Below are 24,055 nucleotides of genomic sequence, written 5' to 3'. Positions count from 1 at the left end.
GTAAGCCTACTAAGGAAATAAATAGTACGCAAAAAACATAGGCAGAATTAAAGTAGACTGCCACTACTAATCAAGGCGGCAGTACTTTAAAAATAGGTAATAATCCTTCCACAGGTTCACCTACAGAAACCTTGTTACGACTTTTACTTCCTCTAAATAACCAAGTTTAACAAACTTTCTAGCTTAGGGTAGTTGTTGCTAACCTCCCTAAGCTAGTCTAAAGGCCTTACTAAGCTATTTAATTAGTAGTAGCGACGGGCGGTGTGTACAAAGGGCAGGGACGTAATTAACACATGCTAATAACACGCGCTTACTAGGTATTCCTTGTTAAAGAGCAATAATTGCAATGCTCTATCCCTAGCACGACAGAGTTTAACAAGATTACCTAGACCTTTTAGTTAAGGTAAAGAACTTGTTGGCTCTATTAGTGTAGCGCGCGTGCGGCCTAGAACATCTAAGGGTATTACAGACCTGTTATTGCCTTAAACTTCCATTAGCTTAAGCTAATAGTCCCTCTAAGAAGCTAGCGACTAGCTAAAGCTAGCCTAGCTATTTAGCAGGTTAAGGTCTTGTTCGTTATCGCAATTAAGCAGACAAATTACTCTACTAACTAAGAACAGCCATGCACCACCACCTAAAAAATCAAGAAAGAGCTCTTAATCTATCAATCCTTATTTTATCTAGACCTAGTAAGTTTCCCTATGTTAAGTCAAATTAAGCCGTAGGCTCCACGCCTAGTAGTGCCCTTCCGTTAATTTCTTTAAGTTTCAGCCTTGCGACCATACTCCCCCTAGAACCTAAAAACTTTGATTTCTTATAAGGTGCCAAGCGAGTTAGAAAAAGAACATCACCTAATCCCTAGTTAGCATAGTTTACAGTTAAGACTACGACAGTATCTAATCGTCTTTAATCCCCTAACTTTCGTTTACTAATTAATAAAAACATCCTTAGCAAATGCTTTCGTAGTAGTTAGTCTTTAATAAATCTAAGAATTTCACCTCTAATAATTAAATACTAATGCCCCTAACTGTCCCTATTAATTATTACAGCAGTCCTAGAAACTAACAAAATAGGACCGCACGTCCTATTCTATTATTCTATGCTAACGTATTTAAGCAAAGGCCTGCTTTAAACACTCTAATTTTTTTAAAGTAAAAGTCCTAGTCCCTAACACGCCTAGTAAAGGGCATAAGGTTCTCTAGAAGGAAGGCCCAGCTAGACAAGTACACGCGGTAAGGCGGACCTACTAGCTAGACCTAAGTTTTAACTACAAGCTTTTTAACTGCAACAACTTTAATATACGCTATTAGAGCTAGAATTACCGCAGCTGCTAGCACTAGACTTGCCCTCTAATTGTTCCTTGTTAAGAGGTTTAAATTATACTTATTCTAATTACAAGACCCAAAAGAGCCCTATATTAGTATTTATTGTTACTACCTCCCCGTGTTAGGATTAGGTAATTTGCGCGCCTGCTGCCTTCCTTAGATATAGTAGCCGTTTCTTAGGCTCCCTCTCCAAAATTAAACCCTAATTCCCTGTTACCCGTTAAAACCATAGTAAGCTAATACCTTACTATTAAAAGTTAATAGGGCAGAAATTTGAATAAACCATCGCTAGCGCAAGGCTATGCGATCCGTAAAGTTATTATAAATTACTAAGAAGCCCTAAAGGGCGTTAGTTTTTTATCTAATAAATACACCCCTTCTAAAGTTAGGGTTTTTAGCATGTATTAGCTCTAGAATTACTACAGTTATCTAAGTAGTAAGGTACTATTAAATAAACGATAACTAATTTAATAAGCTATTCGCAGTTTCACGGTATAATTACTTATACTTAGACATGCATAGCTTAATCTTTAAGACAAGTATATAACTACTAGCAGAATTAACTAGGTAACAATCCTAATACCTAATACGCTAAAGCGCACAAGCACTACCCCCAAAAGGAGGCAGAAAGTACGTGATAAGAAATCGCAGAAGCGATTCTAGCTACTAGCATAACAGCACACAAGGCACTAGTTACAACTAGCAACTAATTTAATTGCCCCTACTAAGTTTCTTAAGGAATAGTCTGCAACAAAGCCTAATAGGCGTTTCCACGTGTTTAAACTCGCCACATACATGCCTTAAGTAGAGAAAACCCACGCTTTACTACGCTTACTAGGAGCGGATGCTAGGCAGGGCTGTCCCCTAAGATCTATTAAATAGTTTAGCAGTGCTAGCTATCCACAGACCCTAAATTTTGCCTACTACTAAAACTTTAACAGTAGGACTTTAGGTGCTAACCACAAAACTAGGCGCAACAGCAGGGTTGCTTTAGCATATAGGCCTAGGCCTGCCTAGTTAAGTAGAAGAGCAATCTCTAAGCCCCTAATTACCCACCAATTGGAGCGAATCTAAACCAGGCAGAAATCTAGGAAACAAGGCTAGCTATTATAAAACCAAAACTTTTAAATTTAGTCTAACTGCCACTAAAACAGGCGCAGAGCGCTAACAATAGGGAGTTGTAGGGAGTATAGACGCGGACACGAGCAAAAATTGCCCCCTTAGTGCCTAATAACGCCAGTTTAACCGCCTAATCTAAGAACTGCGCGCAGCAGATTTAACCTTAGTTAGTTAGTTAGGTATTTAGTATTTAAGAATCTATTTGCCCTCCTTATATATTATAGGAACGGGTTTTGGTTTGATTTTCGCGTTGCAGGGTTAGTGTAGCAGAAAATAGCTTAGAGGTACACTTTTTTGTATGTAAAACCGTGTAGACATACGCAGCCCTATATAAACCATAAACCCGTATTCGCTAGATAAGAGTAACTTAGAATTTTATTAGTAGTAGGTAAATATATAGATAAGGATATCTACTCTAATATCTGTACTCTACTATAACTACTGTATCTATATTAACTATAGATCTATTAGCTCTATCTATATCTACTTAATAGATAAGGCAAGAAATAGAGATAGTATAAAAGAAGAATATAAAGGTATTATTTAATACTAGTAGGTTATAAAAGAAAGTATAGTAGGACTAGCTAGTAGAGAAAAGGTTTTATAAAATATAAGGATATACTTAACAGTAAAGAATAATAGATAATAGTATGATATAATAAGTATTATAAAAAGGATATAATAGCTACTAGTATAGAATAGTCTAAAGTTATAGAAAGGACTAAAGTAATAGAATAAATAAAAGGTATAGAACGCGCTAAAGTTATAGAACACTAACCCTAAAAAATAAAAAGTTATAGAACGCCCTAAAGTTATAGAACGCCCTAAAGTTATAGAACACCCTAAGCTTATAGAAGGCCCTAAAGTTATAGAACGCCCTAAAGTTATAGAACGCTACCCCTAAAAATAAAAAGTTGTAGAACGCCCTAAAGTTATAGAACACTACCTCTAAAAAAGAAAAAGTTATAGAACGCTCTAAAGTTATAGAACACTACCTCTAAAAAAGAAAAAGTTATAGAACGCCCTAAAGTTATAGAACACTACACCTAAAAAATAAAAAGTTGTAGAACGCCCTAAAGTTATAGAACACCCTAAAGTTATAGAACACCCTAAAGTTATAGAACACTACCTCTAAAAAAGAAAAAGTTATAGAACACTCTAATATTATAGAACACTACCTCTAAAAAAGAAAAAGTTATAGAACACTCTAATATTATAGAATACTAACCCTAAAAAATAAAAAGTTATAGAACACTCTAATATTATAGAACACTACCTCTAAAAAAGAAAAAGTTATAGAACACTCTAATATTATAGAATACTAACCCTAAAAATAAAAAGTTATAGAACACTCTAATATTATAGAATACTAACCCTAAAAAATAAAAAGTTATAGAACGCCCTAAAGTTATAGAACGCCCTAAAGTTATAGAACGCCCTAAAGTTATAGAACGCCCTAAAGTTATAGAACACTACCCCTAAAAAATAAAAAGTTGTAGAACGCCCTAAAGTTATAGAACGCCCTAAAGTTATAGAACGCCCTAAAGTTATAGAACACTACCTCTAAAAAAGAAAAAGTTATAGAACACTCTAATATTATAGAATACTAACCCTAAAAAATAAAAAGTTGTAGAACGCCCTAAAGTTATAGAACGCCCTAAAGTTATAGAACACTACCCCTAAAAAATAAAAAGTTGTAGAACGCCCTAAAGTTATAGAACACTCTCTTAAAAAGAAAAAGTTATAGAACGCCCTAAAGTTATAGAATACTACCCCTAAAAAATAAAAAGTTGTAGAACGCCCTAAAGTTATAGAACGCCCTAAAGTTATAGAACGCCCTAAAGTTATAGAACACTACCCCTAAAAATAAAAAGTTGTAGAACGCCCTAAAGTTATAGAACGCCCTAAAGTTATAGAACGCCCTAAAGTTATAGAACGCCCTAAAGTTATAGAACACTACCCCTAAAAATAAAAAGTTATAGAACGCCCTAAAGTTATAGAACGCCCTAAAGTTATAGAACGCCCTAAAGTTATAGAACACTACCCCTAAAAAATAAAAAGTTGTAGAACGCCCTAAAGTTATAGAACGCCCTAAAGTTATAGAACGCCCTAAAGTTATAGAACACTACCCCTAAAAAATAAAAAGTTGTAGAACGCCCTAAAGTTATAGAACGCCCTAAAGTTATAGAACACTACCCCTAAAAAATAAAAAGTTATAGAACGCCCTAAAGTTATAGAACGCCCTAAAGTTATAGAACGCCCTAAAGTTATAGAACACTACCCCTAAAAAATAAAAAGTTGTAGAACGCCCTAAAGTTATAGAACGCCCTAAAGTTATAGAACGCCCTAAAGTTATAGAACACTACCCCTAAAAAATAAAAAGTTGTAGAACGCCCTAAAGTTATAGAACGCCCTAAAGTTATAGAACGCCCTAAAGTTATAGAACACTACCCCTAAAAAATAAAAAGTTGTAGAACGCCCTAAAGTTATAGAACGCCCTAAAGTTATAGAACGCCCTAAAGTTATAGAACACTACCCCTAAAAAATAAAAAGTTGTAGAACGCCCTAAAGTTATAGAACGCCCTAAAGTTATAGAACGCCCTAAAGTTATAGAACACTACCCCTAAAATAAAAAGTTGTAGAACGCCCTAAAGTTATAGAACGCCCTAAAGTTATAGAACGCCCTAAAGTTATAGAACACTACCCCTAAAAAATAAAAAGTTGTAGAACGCCCTAAAGTTATAGAACGCCCTAAAGTTATAGAACGCCCTAAAGTTATAGAACACTACCCCTAAAAATAAAAAGTTGTAGAACGCCCTAAAGTTATAGAACGCCCTAAAGTTATAGAACGCCCTAAAGTTATAGAACACTACCCCTAAAAAATAAAAAGTTGTAGAACGCCCTAAAGTTATAGAACTCCCTAAAGTTATAGAACACTACCTCTAAAAAAGAAAAAGTTATAGAACGCCCTAAAGTTATAGAACACTACACCTAAAAAATAAAAAGTTATAGAACGCCCTAAAGTTATAGAACGCCCTAAGCTTATAGAATAGCCTATAGGATTTTTTTAAATATTAATAGAATACCCTAAAGGTTTAAATAATCTATAGTTATAGAATAGCCTAGAGGAATTTTCAAGTATAGAAGGCTATAAAGTTATAGAACAGTACCCCTAAAAAATAAAAAGTTATAGAACGCTCTTAAGTTATAGATCACCGCCTAAAAATCTATATAGATTATCTTAAATCCTTTCTTAATCTTCCTATGCTATATATTAACTGCCTAAGGTACGTACACACACAACCTATTCTTTTGTATATTTTGCGAGGATTACTCCTAGCTCTAGCCCTCTCTATCTTACAATTACTATATAACTTGTTCGCTATAGCCCTCTTCCTTCTATTAATAGCAGCTGTTTAGGCAGCAGTTTTGCAAATAAGGAGGGCATAATATCCTAATTTTAACTAAGCTAGCAACGGGCTTACGCTTAGTAGCTCGTAACAACAAGGCTACTTAACTACTTACACGACCTAGCTAGATAACTAAGTTATCTACAAAGGATTTAATCCTGCGCACTGTATAATTGCAATACACTAGCTAACAACCCTAACTTTAATAGGGCTGCTAACGCTAATCTAGTAAGGTTCTAGGCCAAAGGCCTATTTGTATCTAACTAGTGCAGGCGGAAATTACCCTGTTCTAGCATAGATTCTAACTTAGAGGCGTTTAGCTATAATCTAGCAGATAGTAGCTTCGCGGTAATGCCTAGTTAGATAGCCGCAAAAACTAATTATCTAAAACTGCGGTTCCTCTCGTACTAAGCGGTATTACTATTAGGGCAAGGTTATTAGTAGGGTAAAACTAACCTGTCTTACGACAGTCTAAACCTAGCTTACGTTCCCTATTAGTAGGTGAACAATCTAACGCTTACTAAATTCTGCTTTGGTATAATAGGAAGAGCTAATATTAAAGGATCAAAAAGCAACGTCGCTATAAACGCTTAGCTACCACAAGCTAGTTATCCCTGTGGTAACTTTTCTAGCACCTCTAGCCTTAAATTTTAAGGGACTAAAGGATTAATAGGCCACACTTTTATGGTTTGTATTCACACTAAAAATCAAAATTAAGGGGACTTTTGCCCTTTTGCTCTACTAGAGATTTCTATTCTCTATAAGTCCCCCTTAGGACACCTGCGTTATGGTTTAATAGATATGCCGCCCTAGCTAAACTCCCTACCTAACAATATCTTTAACCTAGATTAGCCTACAAAGGACCTTAAACGCTAGAAGTTAGGTAGTAAGGCCTAGCTCCGCTTTATTAAATAAGTAAAAAAACGATAAGGGTAGTAGTATTTTACTAGCGCTAAAGCTCCTACCTATTCTACACCCCCTATATCTTTTTACAATGTTAAACTAGAGTTAAGCTTAACAGGGTCTTCTTTCCCCACTAATTTAGCTAAGCCTATTCCCTTAGCTATGGTTTCGCTAGATAGTAGATAGGGATAGTAGGAATCTTATTAATCTATTTATGCGCGTTACTAATTAGATAACAAGGCATTTAGCTACCTTAAGAGAGTTATAGTTACTCCCGCCGTTTACCCGCGCTTAGTCAAATCTCTTCGCTTTAATATTTAGAGCACTAGGCAGAAATTACATTGCGTTAACACTACTTTCTAGCTATTATAATGCTATATTTTAATTAGATAGTTAGATTCCCCTTATCTATACTAGTTCTAAGTTAGTTGTTAAACGTACGCTAGATAGCTAAAACCTGCCAAGGGTGTCTGCACCCTAGCGCTAAGAGGCGCCCACCTTACAGTTAGTGCCCTTCTACGCTAGAGGCTTCTCCCTAAGGCCCAACGTACCTAACCCTTAGAGCTAATCCTTTTCCTAAAGTTATAGATCTATTTTGCTAACTTCCCTTATCTATATTATTCTATTAACTAGAGGCTTTTTACCTTAGAGACCTGCTGCAGTTATAAGTACAACCTAGCGTAAAAACTATTTCTTTAAGTAGATTTTTAAGGCTTGTTAGGAGCGCACTAAATGCTGCAAAAGTGCAGCGCTCTTCTAGCTATTAAACCCTAGCTCTAGACAAACCAATTTTAGGGTAACAGACCGTTAAGAAGAAAAGAGAACTCTTCTTAGGGCTCCTGCCAAGGTCTCCGCTCTTAGTTGCGTTGCCGCGGAGAATCTACATCTAGGTGCTAGAATATTAACTAGCTTCCCTTTTAAGGGCGCGGCGTAAGCACTAATATTAAAACAGAATTACCCTATCTCTTAGGATTAACTAACCTGTATCTAACTGCTGTTTACATAGAACCTTTCCCTACTTTAGTCCTTAAAGTTCTTATTTAAGTATTTGCTACTACCACCAAGATCTACACTAGAGGCCGTTCTACCTAGGGTTACCCCTAAGGCTTTGTTATAAGCCTCCACGCCTGCCTACTCGCTAGGGCTTAAATCTTGCCCTAGCAGCGGGGTATAGGTAACACGCTTAAGCGCCATCTATTTTTAGGGCTAGTTTATTTAGTAGGTAAGTTATTACACACTCCTTAGCGGATTCTAACTTCTATAGCTACTGTCCTACTATCTAGATAAACTAACACCTTTTGTAGTGTCTAATAAGCGTGTATTCTAGCACCTTAACCCCACGTTTAGTTCATCCCGCATCGCTAGTTCTGCTTACCAAAAATAGCCTACTAGTAACAGTACATTTAAGTGTCTACGTTTAATTAAGTAACAAGGACTTCTTATATATTTAAAGTTTAAGAATAGGTAAAGGTTATTTTAACCCCTAGGCCTCTAATTATTCGCTTTACCTTATAAAACTAAATACGTTACTGCTATCCTAAGGGAAACTTTGGCAGGAACTAGCTACTAGATAGTTCAATTAGTCTTTCGCCCCTATGCCTAAATTTAACAATTAATTTGCACGTTAGAACCGCTGCGAGCCTCTACTAGAGTTTCCTCTAGCTTTACCCTATTTAAGCATAGTTTACCATCTTTTAGGTCCTAACAGCTATGCTCTTACTTAAATCCTTCCAAAGACATTAGGATCAGTTAATAGTGCACCCTAAAAGGGTTCCTACCTCTGTTCACTTTTATTACGCGTCTAGGCTTAACACCTAAACACTTGCATAGATGTTAGACTCCTTAGTCTGTGTTTTAAGATAGGCCGCTTACAGCTATTACGCCAGCATCCTAGCAGATGCGCGGACCTTAGTCTAGGCTAGTTGCATGTCGTCTCCCCTATAAGGCCTCCCTAAAGGGAGGTACGTAATAGAGACCTTTATCTAACTGCCTAAACTAATACTAGCCTGCCTATAGAAGAGTGCACTAGATAAAAGCCTAGATAAGCAACTACAGGCAAGTCTAGCTGCAAGCGCTTCCCTTTTAACAATTTTACGTGCTATTTAACTCTCTTTCTAAAGTGCTTTTTATCTTTTAATTACTCTACTTGTGCGCTATTAGTCTCTAGCTAGTATTTAGCTTTAGAAGAAATTTACCTCCTATTTAGAGCTGCATTCCTAAATAACTTAACTTATTAAAGGGGCTTTACACGGCGAAGGCTAGCAACTACGTATAGGATTCTTACCCTCTGTAACGTCCTGTTCTAAGGAACTTAGACCACTACTAACGCTAAAGCGCCCTCTGCAAATTACAACTTGGACCCTAAAAGAGCTAGATTTTAAATTTAAGCTATTGCCGCTTTACTTGCTATTACTAGGGCAATCCCTATTAGTTTCTTTTCCTCCGCTTATTAATATACTTAAGTTTAGCGGGTATCCCTACCTAATCTAAGGTTAAGAGCTTAAAAAGTGTCTTAATAGATACTAACAACTATAATAAGAGGCGCAAAATGTGCTGCGCTCTAGGCTAATGTGCTAGCTACTAATTGTTTTAAGGCAAGTCCTAAGTGGAACAAACACCTAACACTAAGTAGAGCTTAAGGGTACAAATAACGCTTAAATAGGCATACCCTATAGAATACTAAGGGGCGTAATGTGCGTTTAAAGATTTAATAATTTACTAAATTCTGCAATTTACACTACTTATCGCATTTCGCTGCGTTCTTTATTAATACTAGAACTAAGAGATCTGTTGTTAAAAGTTGTAATTTATTACAGTGTTACTAACGCTAACTATAATTGCAAGTAGTTTTAGGGGATCTAATTAGTAGGCAAGCTTACTAAGGAAACAAATAGTACGCAAAAAACATAGGCAGAATCAAAGTAGACTGCCGCTACTAATTAAGGCGGCAGTACTTTAAAAATAGGTAATAATCCTTCCACAGGTTCACCTACAGAAACCTTGTTACAACTTTTACTTCCTCTAAATAACCAAGTTTAATGAACTTTCTAGCTTAGGGTGGTTGTTGCTAACCTCCCTAAGCTAGTCTAAAGGCCTTACTAAGCCATTTAATTAGTAGTAGCAACAGGCGGTGTGTACAAAGGGCAGGGACGTAATTAACGCATGCTAATAACACGCGCTTACTAGGCATTCCTTATTAAAGAGTAATAATTGCAATGCTCTATCCCTAGCACGACAGAGTTTAACAAGATTACCTAGACCTTTTAGTTAAGGTAAAGAACTTGTTAGCTCTATTAGTGTAGCGCGCGTGTAGCCTAGAACATCTAAGGGCATTATAGACCTGTTATTGCCTTAAACTTCTATTAGCTTAAGCTAATAGTCCCTCTAAGAAGCTAGCAACTAGCTAAAGCTAGCCTAGCTATTTAGCAGGTTAAGGTCTTATTCGTTATCGCAATTAAGCAGACAAATTACTCTACTAACTAAGAACGGCTATATACCACTACCTAAAAAATTAAGAAAGAGCTCTTAATCTGTTAATCCTTATTTTATCTAGACCTAGTAAGTTTCCCCGTGTTAAGTCAAATTAAGCCGCAGGCTCTACGCCTAGTAGTGCCCTTCTATTAATTTCTTTAAGTTTCAGCCTTGCGACTATACTCCCCCTAGAACCTAAAAACTTTGATTTCTCGTAAGGTGCTGAGCGAGTCAGAAAAAGAACATTGCCTAATCCCTAGTTAGCATAGTTTACAGTTAAGACTACAACAGTATCTAATTATCTTTAATCCCCTAACTTTCATTTACTAATTAATAAAAATATCCTTAGCAAATGCTTTCGTAGTAGTTAGTCTTTAATAAATCTAAGAATTTCACCTCTAACAATTAAATACTAATGCCCCTAACTATCCCTATTAATTTTTACAGTAGTCCTAGAAACTAACAAAATAGGACCGCACGTCCTATTCTATTATTCTATGCTAACGTATTTAAGCAAAGGCCTACTTTAAATACTCTAATTTTTTTAAAGTAAAAGTCCTAGTCCCTAACACGCCTAGTAAAGGGCATAAGGTTCTCTAGAAGGAAGGCCTAGCTAGACAAGTACACGCGGTAAGGCGGACCTGCTAGCTAGACCTAAGTTTTAACTATAAGCTTTTTAACTGCAACAACTTTAATATACGCTATTAGAGCTAGAATTACCGCAGCTGCTAGCACTAGACTTGCCCTCTAATTGTTCCTTGTTAAGAGGTTTAAATTATACTTATTCTAATTACAAGACCCAAAAGAGCCCTATATTAGTATTTATTGTTACTACCTCCCCGTGTTAGGATTGGGTAATTTGCGCGCCTGCTGCCTTCCTTAGATATAGTAGCCGTTTCTTAGGCTCCCTCTCTAGAATCAAACCCTAATTCCCTGTTACCCGTTAAAACCATAGTAAGCTAATACCTTACTATCAAAAGTTAATAGGGCAGAAATTTAAATAAACCGTCGCCGGCGCAAGGCTATGCGATCTGTAAAGTTATTATGAATTACTAAGAAGCCCCAAAGGGCGTTGGTTTTTTATCTAATAAATACACCCCTTCTAAAGTTAGGGTTTTTAGCATGTATTAGCTCTAGAATTACCATAGTTATCTAAGTAGTAAGGTACTATCAAATAAACGATAACTAATTTAATAAGCTATTCGCAGTTTCACAGTATAATTGCTTATACTTAGATATGTATGGCTTAATCTTTAAGATAAGCATATAACTACTAGTAGAATTAACTAGGTAACAATCCTAATGCCTAATACGCCAAAGCGCACAAGCACTACCCCTAAAAGGAGGCAGAAAGTACGTGATAAGAAATCGCAGAAGCAATTCTAGCTACTAGCATAACAGTACACAAGGCACTAGTTACAACTAGCAACTAATTTAATTGCCCCTACTAAGTTTCTTAAGGAATAGTCTGTAACAAAGCCTAATAGGCGTTTCTACGTGTTTAAACTCGCTATATACATGCCTTAAGTAGAGAAAACCTACGCTTTGCCACGCTTACTAGGAGCGGATGCTAGGCAGGGCTGTCCCCTAAGATCTGTTAAATAGTTTGGCAGTGCTAGCCATCCATAGACCCTAAATTTTGCCTACTACTAAAACTTTAACAGTAGGACTTCAGGTGCTAACCACAAAACTAGGCGCAACAGCAGGGTTGCTTTAGCATATAGGCCTAGGCCTGCCTAGTTAAGTAGAAGAGTAATCTCTAAGCCCCTGATTACCCACCAATTAGAGCAAATCCAAACTAGGCAGAAATCTAGGAAACAAGGCTAGCTATTATAAAACCAAAACTTTTAAATTTAGTCTAACTACCGCTAAAACAGGCGTAGAGCGCTAACAACAGGGAGTTATAGGGAGTATAGACGCGGACATAAGCAAAAATTGCCCCCTTAGTGCCTAACGACGCTAGTTTAACTGCCTAATCTAAGAACTGCGCGCAGCAGATTTAACCTTAGTTAGTTAGTTAGGTATTTAGTATTTAAGAATCTATTTGCCCTCCTTATATATTATAGGAACGGGTTTTGGTTTGATTTTCGCGTCGCGGGGTTAGTGCAGCAGAAAACAGCTTAGAGGTACACTTTTTTGTATGTAAAACTATGTAGACATGCGCAGCCCTATACAAACCATAAACCTGTATTCGCTAGATAAGAGTAACTTAGAATTTTATTAGTAGTAGGTAAATATATAGATAAGGATATCTACTCTAATATCTATACTCTACTATAACTACTATATCTATATTAACTATAGATCTATTAGCTCTATCTATATCTACTTAATAGATAAGGCAAGAAATAGAGATAGTATAAAAGAAGAATATAAAGGTATTATTTAATACTAGTAGGTTATAAAAGAAAGTATAGTAGGACTAGCTAGTAGAGAAAAGGTTTTATAAAATATAAGGATATACTTAATAGTAAAGAATAATAGATAATAGTATAATATAATAAGTATTATAAAAAGGATATAATAGCTACTAGTATAGAATAGTCTAAAGTTATAGAAAGGACTAAAGTAATAGAATAAATAAAAGGTATAGAACGCGCTAAAGTTATAGAACACTAACCCTAAAAAATAAAAAGTTATAGAACGCCCTAAAGTTATAGAACGCCCTAAAGTTATAGAACACCCTAAGCTTATAGAAGGCCCTAAAGTTATAGAACGCCCTAAAGTTATAGAACGCTACCCCTAAAAATAAAAAGTTGTAGAACGCCCTAAAGTTATAGAACACTACCTCTAAAAAAGAAAAAGTTATAGAACGCTCTAAAGTTATAGAACACTACCTCTAAAAAAGAAAAAGTTATAGAACGCCCTAAAGTTATAGAACACTACACCTAAAAAATAAAAAGTTGTAGAACGCCCTAAAGTTATAGAACGCCCTAAAGTTATAGAACGCCCTAAAGTTATAGAACACTACCTCTAAAAAAGAAAAAGTTATAGAACACTCTAATATTATAGAACACTACCTCTAAAAAAGAAAAAGTTATAGAACACTCTAATATTATAGAATACTAACCCTAAAAAATAAAAAGTTATAGAACACTCTAATATTATAGAACACTACCTCTAAAAAAGAAAAAGTTATAGAACACTCTAATATTATAGAATACTAACCCTAAAAAATAAAAAGTTATAGAACGCCCTAAAGTTATAGAACGCCCTAAAGTTATAGAACGCCCTAAAGTTATAGAACGCCCTAAAGTTATAGAACACTACCCCTAAAAAATAAAAAGTTGTAGAACGCCCTAAAGTTATAGAACGCCCTAAAGTTATAGAACGCCCTAAAGTTATAGAACACTACCTCTAAAAAAGAAAAAGTTATAGAACACTCTAATATTATAGAATACTAACCCTAAAAAATAAAAAGTTGTAGAACGCCCTAAAGTTATAGAACGCCCTAAAGTTATAGAACGCCCTAAAGTTATAGAACACTACCTCTAAAAAAGAAAAAGTTATAGAACGCCCTAAAGTTATAGAACACTACCCCTAAAAAATAAAAAGTTGTAGAACGCCCTAAAGTTATAGAACGCCCTAAAGTTATAGAACGCCCTAAAGTTATAGAACACTACCCCTAAAAAATAAAAAGTTATAGAACGCCCTAAAGTTATAGAACGCCCTAAAGTTATAGAACGCCCTAAAGTTATAGAACACTACCCCTAAAAAATAAAAAGTTGTAGAACGCCCTAAAGTTATAGAACGCCCTAAAGTTATAGAACGCCCTAAAGTTATAGAACACTACCCCTAAAAAATAAAAAGTTGTAGAACGCCCTAAAGTTATAGAACGCCCTAAAGTTATAGAACGCCCTAAAGTTATAGAACACTACCCCTAAAAAATAAAAAGTTGTAGAACGCCCTAAAGTTATAGAACGCCCTAAAGTTATAGAACGCCCTAAAGTTATAGAACACTACCCCTAAAAAATAAAAAGTTATAGAACGCCCTAAAGTTATAGAACGCCCTAAAGTTATAGAACGCCCTAAAGTTATAGAACACTACCCCTAAAAAATAAAAAGTTGTAGAACGCCCTAAAGTTATAGAACGCCCTAAAGTTATAGAACGCCCTAAAGTTATAGAACACTACCCCTAAAAAATAAAAGTTGTAGAACGCCCTAAAGTTATAGAACGCCCTAAAGTTATAGAACGCCCTAAAGTTATAGAACACTACCCCTAAAAAATAAAAAGTTGTAGAACGCCCTAAAGTTATAGAACGCCCTAAAGTTATAGAACGCCCTAAAGTTATAGAACACTACCCCTAAAAAATAAAAAGTTATAGAACGCCCTAAAGTTATAGAACGCCCTAAAGTTATAGAACGCCCTAAAGTTATAGAACACTACCCCTAAAAAATAAAAAGTTGTAGAACGCCCTAAAGTTATAGAACGCCCTAAAGTTATAGAACGCCCTAAAGTTATAGAACACTACCCCTAAAAAATAAAAAGTTATAGAACGCCCTAAAGTTATAGAACGCCCTAAAGTTATAGAACGCCCTAAAGTTATAGAACACTACCCCTAAAAAATAAAAAGTTATAGAACGCCCTAAAGTTATAGAACGCCCTAAAGTTATAGAACGCCCTAAAGTTATAGAACACTACCCCTAAAAAATAAAAAGTTGTAGAACGCCCTAAAGTTATAGAACGCCCTAAAGTTATAGAACGCCCTAAAGTTATAGAACACTACCCCTAAAAAATAAAAAGTTGTAGAACGCCCTAAAGTTATAGAACGCCCTAAAGTTATAGAACGCCCTAAAGTTATAGAACACTACCCCTAAAAAAGAAAAAGTTATAGAACGCCCTAAAGTTATAGAACGCCCTAAAGTTATAGAACGCCCTAAAGTTATAGAACACTACACCTAAAAAATAAAAAGTTGTAGAACGCCCTAAAGTTATAGAACGCCCTAAAGTTATAGAACACTACCTCTAAAAAAGAAAAAGTTATAGAACGCCCTAAAGTTATAGAACACTACACCTAAAAAATAAAAAGTTATAGAACGCCCTAAAGTTATAGAACGCCCTAAGCTTATAGAATAGCCTACAGGATTTTTTTAAATATTAATAGAATACCCTAAAGGTTTAAATAATCTATAGTTATAGAATAGCCTAGAGGAATTTTAAAGTATAGAAGGCTATAAAGTTATAGAACAGTACCCCTAAAAAATAAAAAGTTATAGAACGCTCTTAAGTTATAGATCACCGCCTAAAAATCTGTATAGATTATCTTAAATCCTTTCTTAATCTTCCTATGCTATATATTAACTGCCTAAGGTACGTACACACATAACCTGTTCTTTTGTATATTTTACAAGGATTGCTCCTAGCTCTAGCCCTCTCTATCTTGCAATTACTATATAACTTGTTTGCTATGGCCCTCTTCCTTCTATTAATAGCAGCTGTTTAGGCAGCAGTTTTGCAAATAAGGAGGGCATAATATCCTAATTTTAACTAAGCTAGCAACGGGCTTACGCTTAGTAGCTCGTAACAACAAGGCTACTTAACTACTTACACGACCTAGCTAGACAACTAAGTTATCTACAAAGGATTTAATCCTGCGCACTGTACAATTGCAATACACTAGCTAACAACCCTAACTTTAATAGGGCTGCTAACGCTAATCTAGTAAGGTTCTAGGCCAAAGGCCTATTTGTATCTAACTAGTGCAGGCGGAAATCACCCTATTCTAGCATAGATTCTAACTTAGAGGCGTTTAGCCATAATCTAGCAGATAGTAGCTTTGTGGTAATACCTAGTTAGATAGCTACAAAAACTAATTATCTAAAACCGCGGTTCCTCTCGTACTAAGTGGTATTACTATTGGGGCAAGGTTATTAGTAGGGTAAAACTAACCTATCTCACGACAGTCTAAACCTAGCTCACGTTCCCTATTAGTAGGTGAACAATCTAACGCTTACTAAATTCTGCTTTAGTATAATAGGAAGAGCTAACATCAAAGGATTAAAAAGCAACGTCGCTATGAACGCTTGGCTGCCACAAGCTAGTTATCCCTGTGGTAACTTTTCTAGCACCTCTAGCCTTAAATTTTAAGGGACTAAAGGATTAATAGGCTACACTTTTATGGTTTGTATTCACACTAAAAATCAAAATTAAGGGGACTTTTGCCCTTTTACTCTACTAGAGATTTCTATTCTCTATAAGTCCCCCTTAGGACACCTGCGTTATAGTTTAATAGATGTGCCGCCCTAGCTAAACTCCCTACCTAACAATGTCTTTAACCTAGATTAGCCTATAAAGGACCTTAAACGCTAGAAGTTAGGTAGTAAGGCCTAGCTCCGCTTTATTAAATAAGTAAAAAAACAATAAGGGTAGTAGTATTTCACTAGCGCTAAAGCTCCTACCTATTCTACACCCCCTATATCTTTTCATAATGTTAAACTAGAGTTAAGCTTAACAGGGTCTTCTTTCCCCGCTAATTTAGCCAAGCCTATTCCCTTAGCTATAGTTTCGCTAGATAGTAGATAGGGATAGTAGGAATCTCGTTAATCTATTTATGCGCGTTACTAATTAGATAACAAGGTATTTAGCTACCTTAAGAGAGTTATAGTTACTCCCGCTATTTACCCGCGCTTAGTCAAATCTCTTTGCTTTAATATTTAGAGCACTAGGTAGAAATTATATTACGTTAACACTACTTTCTAGCTATTACAATACTATATTTTAATTAGATAGTTAGATTCCCCTTATCTATACTAGTTCTAAGTTAGTTGTTAAACGTACGCTAGATAGCTAAAACCTGCTAAGGGTGTCTACACCCTAGCGCTAAGAGGCGCCCACCTTGCGGTTAGTGCCCTTCTGCGCTAGAGGCTTCTCCCTAAGGCCTAATGTACCTAACCCTTAGAGCTAATCCTTTTCCTAAAGTTATAGATCTATTTTGCTAACTTCCCTTATCTATATTATTCTATTAACTAGAGGCTTTTTACCTTAGAGACCTGCTACAGTTATAAGTACGACCTAGCGTAAAAACTATTTCTTTAAGCAGATTTTTAAGGCTTATTAGGAGCGCACTAAATGCTACAAAAGTGCAGCACTCTTCTAGCTATTAAACCCTAGCTCTAGATAAACTAATTTTAGGGTAACAGACCATTAAGAAGAAAAGAGAACTCTTCTTAGGGCTCCCGCCAAGGTCTCCGCTCTTAGTTGTGTTACCGCGGAGAATCTACATCTAGGTGCTAGAATATTAACTAGCTTCCCTTTTAAGGGCGTAGCGTAAGCACTAACATTAAAACAGAATTACCCTATCTCTTAGGATTAACTAACCTGTGTCTAACTGCTATTTACATAGAACCTTTCCCTACTTTAGTCCTTAAAGTTCTTATTTAAGTATTTGCTACTACTACTAAGATCTACACTAGAGGCTATTCTACCTAGGGTTACCCCTAAGGCTTCGTTACAAGCCTCTACGCCTGCCTACTCGCCAGGGCTTAAATCTTGCCCTAGCAGCAGGGTATAGGTAACACGCTTAAGCGCCATCTATTTTTAGGGCTAGTTTATTTAGCAGGTAAGTTGTTACACACTCCTTAGCGGATTCTAACTTCTATAGCTACTATCCTACTGTCTAGATAAACTAACACCTTTTGTGGTGTCTAATAAGCGTGCATTCTAGCACCTTAACCCTACGTTTAGTTTATCCTGTATTACTAGTTCTGCTTACTAAAAATGGCCTACTAGTAATAGTACATTTAAGTGTCCACGTTTAATTAAGTAACAAGGACTTCTTATATATTTAAAGTTTAAGAATAGGTAAAGGTTATTTTAACCCCTAGGCCTCTAATTATTCGCTTTACCTTATAAAACTAAATACGTTACTACTATCCTAAGGGAAACTTTAGTAGGAACTAGCTACTAGATAGTTTAATTAGTCTTTTGCCCCTATACCTAAATTTAACAATTAATTTGCACGTTAGAACTGCTGCAAGCCTCCACTAGAGTTTCCTCTAGCTTTACCCTATTTAAGCATAGTTTACCATCTTTTAGGTCCTAACAGCTATACTCTTACTTAAATCCTTCTAAAGATATTAGGATTGGTTAATAGTGCACCCTAAAAGGGTTCCCACCTCTATTTACTTTTATTACGCGTCCAGGCTTAACACCTAAACACTTGCATAGATATTAGACTCCTTAGTCTATGTTTTAAGACGGGCCGCTTATAGCTATTACGCTAGCATCCTAGCAGATACGCGGACCTTAGTCTAGGCTAGTTGCATATTATCTCCCCTATAAGGCCTCCCTAAAGGGAGGTACGTAACAGAGACCTTTATCTAACTACCTAAACTAATACTAGCCTGCCTATAGAAGAGTGCACTAGACAAAAGCCTAGATAAGTAACTACAGGCAAGTCTAGCTGCAAGCGCTTCCCTTTTAACAATTTCACGTGCTATTTAACTCTCTTTCTAAAGTGCTTTTTATCTTTTAATTACTCTACTTGTGCGCTATTAGTCTCTAGCTAGTATTTAGCTTTAGAAGAAATTTACCTCCTATTTAGAGCTATATTCCTAAATAACTTAACTTATTAAAGGGGCTTTACACGGCGAAGGCTAGCAACTACGTATAGGATTCTTACCCTCTGTAACGTCCTGTTCTAAGGAACTTGGACCGCTGCTAACGCTAAAGCGCCCTCTGCAAATTACAACTTAGACCCTAAAAGAGCTAGATTTCAAATTTAAGCTATTACCGCTTCACTCGCTGTTACTAGGGCAATCCCTGTTAGTTTCTTTTCCTCCGCTTATTAATATGCTTAAGTTTAGCAGGTATCCCTACCTAATCTAAGGTTAAGAGCTTAAAAAGTATCTTAATAGATACTAATAACCATAATAAGAGGCGTAAAATGTGCTACGCTCTAGGCTAATGTACTAGCTACTAATTATTTTAAGGCAAGTCCTAAGTAGAACAAACACCTAACACTAAGCAGAGCTTAAGGGTACAAATAACGCTTAAACAGGCATGCCCTATAGAATACTAAGGGGCGTAATATACATTTAAAGATTTAATAATTCACTAAATTCTACAATTCACACTACTTATCGCATTTCGCTGCGTTCTTTATTAATGCTAGAACCAAGAGATCTATTGTTAAAAGTTGTAATTTATTACAGTGTTACTAACGCTAACTGCAATTATAAGTAGTTTTAGGGGATCCAATTAGTAGGCAAGCCTACTAAGGAAATAAATAGTACGCAAAAAACATAGGCAGAATTAAAGTAGACTGCCGCCACTAATTAAGGCAGCAGTGCTTTAAAAATAGGTAATAATCCTTCCACAGGTTCACCTACAGAAACCTTGTTACAACTTTTACTTCCTCTAAATAACTAAGTTTAACAAACTTTCTAGCTTAGGGTAGTTATTGCTAACCTCCCTAAGCTAGTCCAAAGGCCTTACTAAGCTATTTAATTAGTAGTAGCGACAGGTGGTGTGTATAAAGGGCAGGGACGTAATTAACGCATGCTAATAACACGCGCTTACTAGGCATTCCTTGTTAAAGAGCAATAATTACAATGCTCTATCCCTAGCATAATAGAGTTTAACAAGATTACCTAGACCTTTTAGTTAAGGTAAAGAACTTATTAGCTCTGTTAGTATAGCGCGCGTGCGGCCTAGAATATCTAAGGGCATTACAGACCTGTTATTGCCTTAAACTTCTATTAGCTTAAGCTAATAGTCCCTCTAAGAAGCTAGCAACTAGCCAAAGCTAGCCTAGCTATTTAGTAGGTTAAGGTCTTGTTTGTTATCGCAATTAAGCAGACAAATCACTCTACTAACTAAGAATAGCTATGCACCACTACCTAAAAAATCAAGAAAGAGCTCTTAATCTATTAATCCTTATTTTATCTAGACCTAGTAAGTTTCCCTATATTAAGTTAAATTAAGCCGCAGGCTCCACGCCTGGTGGTGCCCTTCTGTTAATTTCTTTAAGTTTTAGCCTTGCAACCATACTCCCCCTAGAACCCAAAAACTTTAATTTCTTGTAAGGTGCTAAGCAAGTCAGAAAAAGAACATCGCCTAATCCCTAGTTAGTATAGTTTACAGTTAAGACTACAACAGTATCTAATTATCTTTAATCCCCTAACTTTTGTTTACTAATTAATAAAAATATCCTTAGCAAATGCTTTCGTAGTAGTTAGTCTTTAATAAATCCAAGAATTTCACCTCTAACAATTAAATACTAATGCCCCTAACTGTCCCTATTAATTATTACGGCAGTCCTAGAAACTAACAAAATAGGACCGCACGTCCTATTCTAATATTCTATGCTAACGTATTTAAGCAAAGGCCTGCTTTAAACACTCTAATTTTTTCAAAGTAAAAGTCCTAGTCCCTAACACGCCTAGTGAAGGGCATAAGGTTCTCTAGAAGGAAGGCCTAGCTAGACAAGTACACGCGGTGAGGCGGACCTACTAGCTAGACCTAAGTTTTAACTATAAGCTTTTTAACTGCAACAACTTTAATATACGCTATTAGAGCTAGAATTACTGCGGCTGCTAGCACTAGACTTGCCCTCTAATTGTTCCTTGTTAAGAGGTTTAAATTATACTTATTCTAATTACAAGACCTAAAAGAGCCCTATATTAGTATTTATTGTCACTACCTCCCTGTGTTAGGATTAGGTAATTTGCGCGCCTGCTGCCTTCCTTAGATATGGTAGCCATTTCTTAGGCTCCCTCTCTAGAATTAAACCCTAATTCCCTATTACCTATTAAAACCATAGTAAGCTAATACCTTACTATTAAAAGTTAATAGGGCAGAAATTTAAATAAACCATCGCTAGCGCAAGGCCATACGATCTGTAAAGTTATTATAAATCACTAAGAAGCCCTAAAGGGCGTTGGTTTTTTATCTAATAAATACACCCCTTCTAAAGTTAGGGTTTTTAGCATGTATTAGCTCTAGAATTACCATAGTTATCTAAGTAGTAAGGTACTATCAAATAAACGATAACTAATTTAATAAGCCATTCGCAGTTTCACGGTATAATTACTTATACTTAGATATACATAGCTTAATCTTTAAGACAAGCATATAACTACTAGCAGAATTAACTAGGTAATAATCCTAATGCCTAATACGCCAAAGCGCACAAGCACTACCCCTAAAAGGAGGCAGAAAGTACGTAATAAGAAATCGCAGAAGCGATTCTAGCTACTAGCATAATAGCACACAAGGCACTAGTTACAACTAGCAACTAATTTAATTGCCCCTACTAAGTTTCTTAAGGAATAGTCCGCAACAAAGCCTAATAGGCGTTTCCGCGTGTTTAAACTCGCCACATACATGCCTTAAGTAGAGAAAACCTACGCTTTACTACGCTTACTAGGAGCGGATGCTAGGCAGGGCTGTCCCCTAAGATCTATTAAATAGTTTAGCAGTGCTAGCCATCCACAGACCCTAAATTTTGCCTACTGCTAAAACTTTAACAGTAGGACTTCAGGTGCTAACCACAAAACTAGGCGCAATAGCAGGGTTGCTTTAGCATATAGGCCTAGGCCTGCCTAGTTAAGTAGAAGAGCAATCTCTAAGCCCCTAATTACCCACTAATTAGAGCGAATCCAAACTAGGCAGAAATCTAGGTAACAAGGCTAGCTATTATAAAACTAAAACTTTTAAATTTAGTCTAACTACCGCTAAAATAGGCGCAGAGCGCTAACAACAGGGAGTTATAGGGAGTATAGACGCGGACATAAGCAAAAATTGCCCCCTTAGTGCCTAACAACGCCAGTTTAACTGCCTAATCCAAGAACTACGCGTAGCAGATTTAACCTTAGTTAGTTAGTTAGGTATTTAGTATTTAAGAATCTATTTGCCCTCCTTATATATTATAGGAATAGGTTTTAGTTTAATTTTTACGTTACGGGGTTAGTGCAGTAGAAAATAGCTTAGAGGTACACTTTTTTATATATAAAACTGTGTAGACATACGTAGCCCTATACAAACCATAAACCCATATTCGCTAGATAAGAGTAACTTGGAATTTTATTAGTAGTAGGTAAATATATAGATAAGGATATCTACTCTAATATCTATACTCTACTATAACTACTATATCTATATTAACTATAGATCTATTAGCTCTATCTATATCTACTTAATAGATAAGGCAAGAAATAGAGATAGTATAAAAGAAGAATATAAAGGTATTATTTAATACTAGTAGGTTATAAAAGAAAGTATAGTAGGACTAGCTAGTAGAGAAAAGGTTTTATAAAATATAAGGATATACTTAACAGTAAAGAATAATAGATAATAGTATGATATAATAAGTATTATAAAAAGGATATAATAGCTACTAGTATAGAATAGTCTAAAGTTATAGAAAGGACTAAAGTAATAGAATAAATAAAAGGTATAGAACGCGCTAAAGTTATAGAATACTAACCCTAAAAAATAAAAAGTTATAGAACGCCCTAAAGTTATAGAACGCCCTAAAGTTATAGAACGCCCTAAGCTTATAGAAGGCCCTAAAGTTATAGAACGCCCTAAAGTTATAGAACGCTACCCCTAAAAATAAAAAGTTGTAGAACGCCCTAAAGTTATAGAACACTACCTCTAAAAAAGAAAAAGTTATAGAACGCTCTAAAGTTATAGAACACTACCTCTAAAAAAGAAAAAGTTATAGAACGCCCTAAAGTTATAGAACACTACACCTAAAAAATAAAAAGTTGTAGAACGCCCTAAAGTTATAGAACGCCCTAAAGTTATAGAACGCCCTAAAGTTATAGAACACTACCTCTAAAAAAGAAAAAGTTATAGAACACTCTAATGTTATAGAACACCCTAAAGTTATAGAACGCCCTAAAGTTATAGAACACTACCCCTAAAAAATAAAAAGTTATAGAACGCCCTAAAGTTATAGAACACCCTAAAAAAGAAAAAGTTATAGAACGCCCTAAAGTTATAGAATACTACCCCTAAAAAATAAAAAGTTGTAGAACGCCCTAAAGTTATAGAACGCCCTAAAGTTATAGAACGCCCTAAAGTTATAGAACACTACCCCTAAAAAATAAAAAGTTGTAGAACGCCCTAAAGTTATAGAACGCCCTAAAGTTATAGAACGCCCTAAAGTTATAGAACACTACCCCTAAAAAATAAAAAGTTGTAGAACGCCCTAAAGTTATAGAACGCCCTAAAGTTATAGAACGCCCTAAAGTTATAGAACACTACCCCTAAAAAATAAAAAGTTGTAGAACGCCCTAAAGTTATAGAACGCCCTAAAGTTATAGAACGCCCTAAAGTTATAGAACACTACCCCTAAAAAATAAAAAGTTGTAGAACGCCCTAAAGTTATAGAACGCCCTAAAGTTATAGAACGCCCTAAAGTTATAGAACACTACCCCTAAAAAATAAAAAGTTGTAGAACGCCCTAAAGTTATAGAACGCCCTAAAGTTATAGAACGCCCTAAAGTTATAGAACACTACCCCTAAAAAATAAAAAGTTGTAGAACGCCCTAAAGTTATAGAACTCCCTAAAGTTATAGAACACTACCTCTAAAAAAGAAAAAGTTATAGAACGCCCTAAAGTTATAGAACACTACACCTAAAAAATAAAAAGTTGTAGAACGCCCTAAAGTTATAGAACGCCCTAAAGTTATAGAACACTACCTCTAAAAAAGAAAAAGTTATACAACGCCCTAAAGTTATAGAACACTACACCTAAAAAATAAAAAGTTATAGAACGCCCTAAAGTTATAGAACGCCCTAAGCTTATAGAATAGCCTACAGGATTTTTTTAAATATTAATAGAATACCCTAAAGGTTTAAATAATCTATAGTTATAG

The 24,055-nt window shown here is 35.7% G+C and overlaps 5 non-coding genes across 5 annotated transcripts; all 5 read right to left on the bottom strand.

Annotated features, from left to right (window-relative positions):
* Positions 1-97: 97 nt before the first annotated feature.
* Positions 98-1,894, bottom strand: IAQ61_009287. Its single transcript, XR_010715584.1, has one exon. It is a non-coding gene; the product is annotated as an 18S ribosomal RNA (ribosomal RNA).
* Positions 1,895-2,492: 598 nt separating this feature from the next.
* IAQ61_009286 lies at positions 2,493-9,558 on the bottom strand. The gene has a single exon (XR_010715583.1). It is a non-coding gene; the product is annotated as a 28S ribosomal RNA (ribosomal RNA).
* A 165-nt stretch (positions 9,559-9,723) lies between these two features.
* Positions 9,724-11,520, bottom strand: IAQ61_009285. The gene has a single exon (XR_010715582.1). It is a non-coding gene; the product is annotated as an 18S ribosomal RNA (ribosomal RNA).
* Positions 11,521-12,400: 880 nt separating this feature from the next.
* On the bottom strand, positions 12,401-19,366 carry IAQ61_009284. Its single transcript, XR_010715581.1, has one exon. It is a non-coding gene; the product is annotated as a 28S ribosomal RNA (ribosomal RNA).
* A 165-nt stretch (positions 19,367-19,531) lies between these two features.
* Positions 19,532-21,328, bottom strand: IAQ61_009283. Its single transcript, XR_010715580.1, has one exon. It is a non-coding gene; the product is annotated as an 18S ribosomal RNA (ribosomal RNA).
* Positions 21,329-24,055: the final 2,727 nt, after the last annotated feature.

This window comes from Plenodomus lingam (assembly GCF_022343315.1).
Source record: "Plenodomus lingam strain CAN1 chromosome Unknown contig_54, whole genome shotgun sequence".
NCBI lineage: Eukaryota > Fungi > Ascomycota > Dothideomycetes > Pleosporales > Leptosphaeriaceae > Plenodomus > Plenodomus lingam.
This window is presented reverse-complemented; position numbering and strand designations above follow the sequence as displayed.